Source organism: Podarcis vaucheri (genome assembly GCF_965113315.1).
Source record: "Podarcis vaucheri genome assembly, chromosome: 5".
Taxonomy (NCBI): domain Eukaryota; kingdom Metazoa; phylum Chordata; class Lepidosauria; order Squamata; family Lacertidae; genus Podarcis; species Podarcis vaucheri.
In genome coordinates, this window is record NC_138763.1 from 25,802,450 (window position 1) to 25,810,505 (window position 8,056).

The window sequence follows — 8,056 nt, forward strand, 5'->3', positions numbered from 1 at the left end:
CAAAGTAGGAGACTCCACCACACTCCTTGGCAGCAAATTCCACTGTCGAACAGCTCTTACTGTCAGGAAGTTCTTCCGAATGTTTAGGTGGAATCTTCTTTCTTGTAGTTTGGATCCATTGCTCCGTGTCCGCTTCTCTGGAGCAGCAGAAAACAACCTTTCTCCCTCCTCTATGTGACATCCTTTTATATATTTGAACATGGCTATCATATCACCCCTTAACCTCCTCTTCTCCAGGCTAAACATGCCCAGCTCCCTTAGCCGTTCCTCATAAGGCATCATTTCCAGGCCTTTGACCATTTTGGTTGCCCTCCTCTGGACACGTTCCAGTTTGTCAGTGTCCTTCTTGAATTGTGGTGCCCAGAACTGGACACAGTACTCCAGGTGTGGTCTGACCAGAGCAGAATACAGTGGCACTATTACTTCCCTTGATCTAGATGCTATACTCCTATTGATGCAGCCCAGAATTGCATTGGCTTTTTTAGCTGCCGCGTCACACTGTTGGCTCATGTCAAGTTTGTGGTCAACCAAGACTCCTAGATCCTTTTCACATGTACTGCTCTCAAGCCAGGTGTCACCCATCTTGTATTTGTGCCTCTCATTTTTTTTGCCCAAGTGCAATACTTTACATTTCTCCCTGTTAAAATTCATCTTGTTTGTTTTGGCCCAGTTCTCTAATCTGTCAAGGTCGTTTTGAAGTGTGATCCTGTCCTCTGGGGTGTTAGCCACCCCTCCCAGTTTGGTGTCATCTGCAAATTTGATCAGGATGCCCTTGAGTCCATCATCCAAGTCGTTGATAAAGATGTTGAATAAGACCGGGCCCAAGACAGAACCCTGTGGCACCCCACTAGTCACTCTTCTCCAGGATGAAGAGGAACCATTGATGAGCACCCTTTGGGTTCGGGCAGTCAGCCAGTTACAAATCCACTGAGTGGTAGCATAGTCAAGACCGCATTTTACCAGCTTCTTTACAAGAATATCATGGGGCACCTTGTCAAATGCCTTGCTGAAATCAAGGTAGGCTACATCCACTGCGTTCCCTTCATCTACCAGGCTTGTAATTCTGTCAAAAAACGAGATCAGGTTAGTCTGACATGACTTATTTTTCAGAAATCCATGCTGACTATTGGTGATCACAGCATTCCTTTCTAGGTGCTCACAGACTGTTTGCTTAATGATCTGTTCCAGAATCTTCCCTGGTATTGATGTCAGACTGACTGGGCGGTAATTATTTGGGTCCTCTCTTTTCCCCTTTTTGAAAATAGGGACAACATTTGCCCTCCTCCAGTCTGCCGGGACTTCGCCTGTTCTCCAGGAATTCTCAAAGATGACTGCCAGTGGTTCTGAGATCACATCTGCCAGTTCTTTTAATACTCTTGGATGCAGTTCATCTGGCCCTGGAGACTTGAATACATCTAAACTAGCCAAATATTCTTGTACTATCTCCTTAGTTATTCTGGGCTGTGTTTCCTTTGCTTGACTCTCTCATAAGCCGCAACATTCTTAAAGGTGCACCCCCAATATTTCTGCTTTATTGACGTCAGAAGAAGCACAATAAAAGTGGGAGAAAAAACACCCAGGAACATTTGTGGTATATATATAAAAATAAATCATGTGATTTCAGCAGAAGGCTATGGGACATGTACTGACTGGAAATGCAACAGCGTGACTTCACCCAAACCTTTGTAGGCACCTGGGTATAACTGTTCTGACACCATCATGAGCTCAAAGCATCATGGGTGAGCAACAAAAAGGACGTCTGGAGGACCCTTAAAGGTAAAGGTAAAGGGACCCCGACCATTAGGTCCAGTCGTGACCGACTCTGGGGTTGCGGAGCTCATCTTGCTTTATTGGCCGAGGGAGCCGGCGTACAGCTTCCGGGTCATGTGGCCAGCATGACTAAGCCGCTTCTGGCAGACCAGAGCAGTGCATGGAAACGATGTTTACCTTCCTGCCAGAGCAGTACCTATTTATCTACTTGCACTTTGATGTGCTTTCAAACTGCTAGGTTGGCAGGAGCAGGGACCGAGCAACGGGAGCTAACCCCATCGCGGGGATTCAAACTGCCGACCTTCTGATCGGCAAGTCCTAGGCTCTGTGGTTTAACCCACAGCGCCACTCGCGTCCAGAGGACCCTTAGGCATTGCTAAAATAAACGCATTACCACAAAAGAAGATACAAATCTGCATGTGCCAATTTGTATGTATAATTCCAAATCTAGAACCATTCGCTGCAATTTCATTAAAATATAATGCCCCTCACCATAATATGGAACAAGACTATGGTGTGTGTGCCTGCCTAGTTTTGCAACCCAGGGGTGAAGCGTTTGTGGGCACCTTCAAGACCCCTGCTGCTCTTTCTTCTTACAGTTCTTCATATTTCAACCAGAAAGCTGGTGTGGTGTAGTGGTTAGAATGATGGACCTGGCACCTAGAGATATGTGATGAAGGTGCCAGGCGAGCCTTCCTGGGGAGAGCACTCCACAAGTGGTGAGCCACCACAAAAAAAGGCTCGTTCTCACCTTGCTGCCCTCTGGACCTCCTGAGGAGGAGGCACATGAAGAAAGGCTTCAGATGATGAGCACAGGATCTGGCTCAGTTCATATGAGGAGAGGTGGTCTTTGAGGTTTTACAGTTCTGAGCCATTTAAGACTTGATAGGTCGCGACTGGACTTAACTGTCAGGGGTTCTTTACCTTTACCTTTTTAGGTCATAACAAGCACTTTGAATTGGACTTGGAAATGGATCGTTACCCATTGCAGTCAGGCCAGGACTGGTATTATACAGTATGCTCAAACCGCCATGCCCCGGTGAGCAACCTGACTGCTGAATTCGGCACCAGCTGAAGTTTCTGGATCATCTTCAGAGGCAGCCCCATGTATAGCATGTTGCAGTAATCTAACCTAGAGGTTACCAAAGCACAGACAACAAAAGTTGTTGTTGTTGTTTAGTCGTTTAGTCGTGTCCGACTCTTCCTGACCCCCATGGACCAGAGCACGCCAGGCACTCCTGTCTTCCACTGCCTCCCGCAGTTTAGTCAAACACATGCTGGTAGCTTCAAGAACACTATCCAACCATCTTGTCCTCTGTCGTCCTCTTCTCCTTGTGTCCTCCATCTTTCCCAACATCAGGGTCTTTTCCAGGGAGTCTTCTCTTCTCATGAGGTGGCCAAAGTATTGGAGCCTCAGATTCAGGATCTGTCCTTCCTGTGAGCACTCAGGGCTGATTTCCTTAAGAATGGACATGTTTGATCTTCTTGCAGTCCATGGGACTCTGAAGAGTCTCCTCCAGCACCATAATTCAAAAGCATCAATTCTTCGGCAATCAGCCTTCTTTATGGTCCAGCTCTCACTTCTGTACATCACTACTGGGAAAACCATAGCTTTAACTATATGGACCTTTGTTGGCAGGGTTATAAAGCTGATGGTTGGCACTCTGTGACACTGAGGCCACCTGAGCCTCCAGCAACAGCAAAGGATCCATATGTACTCCCAGGCTGTGGAGCTGCTTCTTCAGTAGGTCTGTAACCTCACCAAGAGCAGGCAGCCTCCCATCCATCTGGTCTAGGAAACCACCCACTAACAAGACCTCAATCTTATCTGGTTTGAGCTTCAGTTTATTGGCTCTCATCCAGTCCATTACCAAGGTCATGACAATGGTCCAGCACATCCACAGCCTCTTCACTGTTTTGTTTTTGGTCATTGTTCTCTCTCCATTTGCTAACACACTGTAAATGAAAATACAATAGCTCTGGCTTCACAGGTGCAAACTCTCCTTAGATCTGACCAGGATTCATTTGGGATCCTTACCCAACATTTGGAAAACAGTGGTGTAGAGTTCAGTAGGATGCAAGACCGCGTCAAATTTAGGGGGCCCTTCTTGCTTAGTTTTTAATGCAAAATACCTTCCGTGGCAGACATATCAAAGCATTCTGAGTAATTCTGGAGTTAATATAAATAATTTGAAACCCACCCTAGGTCATTGAAGATATTCCACATTTGTAATACTGTGTACATGAGATCTTAAATAATTCAGCTTGACAGCAGATTCCTGCATAATTAGATTTAATGTTAATATTGTTTAAAGGTAAACCAGGCCTTTGCATTTGCATGGAGAAACAAGTTTTCACTGGTAAGCTTTACACTGTTAAAAGAGTATGACATGCCTTATAACAACTTTGTTTGCAACCGGTATTTCATGAACTCTCTCCAGACTTCTTTTTTTGTGTGTGTTCCTGTGCCAGAAAGGGGCACGTGTTTGTCCTTGAAACTAAACTAAATCAAAAGAATCTCTAATTTATTTTCCTCTACCCACTAATGTTCCTCCTCCCATTTGCCCTCCAGTTTACAATCGCTAACCCTTTCATGGATGGGTGAGCTTGGAAAATCATTTTGAATGGAAATTGGCTGAACTGGTTAGCAGACTTCAGGTAATTATACCTTGGAGGCTTGTTGGTAGATCAGATATTTGAGAGTAATGTTTCAAGCTACTTTCTCAAACTTTGTAACCATTAAAACTTAAATATCTTGCGCAGCAGAAGAATGTGTGTTTCTGTGAAAGAGGCACAAAAGGTGATTGTTTAATAGACTGGAGGAGAGGGTGGAGGTGGGTTAAAGAGAGAAATTATACAACTAAGGAACAACAGCTACACCCTCTTAGAGTAAGGATCTATAAACTGAAGAAGGATTCTTGAACTGGGTAACAGAAAGGACACTCCCTTGGGCAAGACATGAGAGAGATGTGCTGATAAGAAGATCTAAAAGGAGAAAGAAATGGGTTAATCAAGGGGTTTCATGTTTCTCTGTTCCTTTCCCTTCTTTAAATTTCTTATTAATTTGATTAATTTGTATACCGTGTTTAAAGTGGGGAAAATCTGGCACAAAATTGCCTTTGTTTCTGACCCTTTTGTTGCAAAGGGTAGCTAAGCCAAAACTTATTTATAGAACAGGCTGAAAACTAGCTGATGGTTGTGAGCTGGTAACTTGAGAAGCTATGGTGACACGGAATGTTCATAAACATTATAGCTGCTCAGAGGTAACACAGAGAGACATAAAGAAATGGAATTAGCATGGGGTGCACTTCTTGGTGTCAACGATCCTTACTACGATTTGTAGAAATTGCAGTTTTGGCTGCTGAAGCAGAGCAGGGTGCTGGCACAATGGACCTAGTCTTTATTGCTTTTGGAACATAGCCAGTGAGCCTAGGTCACCAGTTGGCACATTTTCGCTCTTCCTTTGATACATCGGCATGGGCGGATGTACCATTACATCTGCCAAGTTGAAACCTTAGGAATGCAGCCCTTGGTCAGTCGTCGGTATTGTAGGCCCTGCTAAGTAGTCACAACTCCACATTTCCACCTGTTCCTCCTGCTACAAACTTCAGTGACATGCTTCCTGTACATTTGCTTTGGGACTAAAGATCCCCCATGATCAAAAGGAGCCTTACCAGCTTTCTCTTGATATGAAGGACAGTCCTGAAAATCACTGGTGTACCTTAAGAGTGAAGAACTTTCAGCAAAGGCCTGAAATTTTATATACAGGCAAGGAAATGTAGTGTTCAGAATCTCTAGTTCAGAAATCTTCACATGTAGCTATGGTGAATGACCTCCAAAGAGACAGTTGACATGATCAAGCTTGGACAACACCAGTCACTTCTAGGAAGGAAGGTGGCATCTGGGTTCCACCAATGTGATGTAAAAGCTGGCTGCATGGGACACGTAAATCACAGGTACCTAAACAGATCCAGTGGATTCACTTGTGGGATCTGACTCACCCATAGCTGTCAACTTACAGATTTGAAAATAAGAGACCAGCAGCCAAAATAAGGGATTTTCTGGACACAGGTATGTTCAACTTCTGAGCCCCTCCGAGCCAAAGGCAGAAAGCCCAGCCAGCAGCCAAACGAAGCCTCAAGTAGTGGTTCCCACAGTGCAGCAACCTGGCAAAGGGGATGCAGCAAGGAAAACCACCATCACCTCTCTGCTGGGAAGCGCTGAGCAAAGGCGAGTCCCCAGGCAACGCAGCCGATTTGATCGGCACAAGGCATGCAAGCTCCACCCCCCAGTCGTTCTTAGACTCCTTATTGGGTGAGCAACGCAGCCAAGCAACACAGTTGGAGCCTCTCTCCTCCCTGGCCGGCAGGCAGGGAGGGAGAGGAGCTGCTTCCTTTGAAACACGGTAAATTTAAGGGACATCATCAATAAGGGACAGCAGTGGAACACAACGCTGGGATAAGGGACTTTCCTGCCAATAAGGGACGGTTGACAGCTATGGCTCACCCTGATCCACGCATTGCTCTCACTAGACTAGCTGTATGATCAGTATGGTCCACTGTCACTAGACTAGATCAGCAATATTGTGGCTGGTATTGTGTGAAGGGCGTGTTGGGAATCAGATATTTTCTTCTACATGTGGAACTCCTATGTAAAGATAAGAGATTTTGAAGGAGAGTCTTTCATGAAATAGGATTGATGATAGGACAATTACTTACTTTGGAGCCAAGCATTGCTCCATTCCTTGATGAAAAAGTACAAGATGGGAAACACAAAAGTCTTATGACTAAAATGTTTATAGCAGCAAGATTAACAATAGCCAGAATATGGGGAAATTCTGGGAGAAAACTTGATGAATGAATAGTATCAGCAAATATGGGCAATTGTTTTAATGGAAAAACAAATAAAAGACAGGAGAAGCTTAACAAAAAACAAGGAAAATTTTCAAACAGCATGGTATTGCATACATACATTGCACAAAAGTAAAATGATTGACAGCCTCCTGCTGCTCATGGCTTACTGTAGAAAGATATGTCAGGAAACACTAATCTTGAAAAATAACACAAATGGTCTTTATTTGATGGACGATATTGAATTCTTAAGCAGTTTTCCATATTTGGTTTTACCTAGTTATGCATTGCACTTTGGGGATATTGTTGTACATAAAAAGTTTAATAAAAACATTCACAAATACTATAATATTGTAGCTGACATGAACTCTCCCAAGTTTCGCAAACATGTGTTCTAACCATTGCTGTATCCTTAGCTCTCCAATTGTCAGGCACTTTTAAAAGTTGGCAACTGTGGAGAACTTTCTGATGTTGAGGTTGGAGCTCTCTGGTACATAAGGCTAACAATAAATTGTATAAATAGATAAAATTATATCGAAACCTGGGCCTTGGCAACAATATTGGATCTCTATTACAGACACCTGTGGCTTGTCCACATAATCAGTGTGTGTTAAATGCACAATGGTTTCTTATTGATTTCATAGTCTTTCCTCAAGGTTGCGGTTCCGTTGAGGTGTAAATAATACTCTATTTCTCTTATTTTTCTTACTGATGCAGATTTTGAATATGTGCTAGTGACTAATTATTTGCTATATTTCCATCCAGGTAAATCCTAGATGAATAGGAAAGGCTCAAATATCTTCACTTTTAAGGACTCAAATCACCATTACTTAGTAAGGTCAGTGATAGTAATGCAAAGATAAGGTAAATAAAACTTAATTTCATGTATATGATGATACAAACCTTGCACAGTGAGTAAATCTTTAAGGGTATATTAAGGGTTGTTTGTGGCTTTTGTGACATTTCCCCTGGCTGTAACGATTCTAATATATTTGGCTCATTTCTCTCTCTCATATATATAGACTCAATGAAGGGGGAAGGAAATGCACCCCTGCAGGATCTTGTTTGTAAATGAGGTGTAATTCCAGAGTAACTCTGCACACTTCACTTGGCTTGTGTTTACACTGGTTAAATAAAGATGACCCTCTTGCCTACAGTCTTTCACCTAGTTTTTAAAAAAGCCTGTATAACCACATTGCTGCGAGGTGCCTGCAAACCACAAATGAAGTGTTTGATGTCTGGGAATTATACCCTGGTCCTTTCAACAAGGTCCATGAAATTTGTGCAGGCTGCAGTACACCATACCGTATACCACAGCCCAAATGTTGTTTTAAAACTGTTTATGTGTGCTGCTGCTGCTGCTGCTGTTTTCAAGCAGTCCTAATGATGCTTGGCTTCTCATGCTCTTCTCCTTGTCCAGACCCAAACAAAGGGGA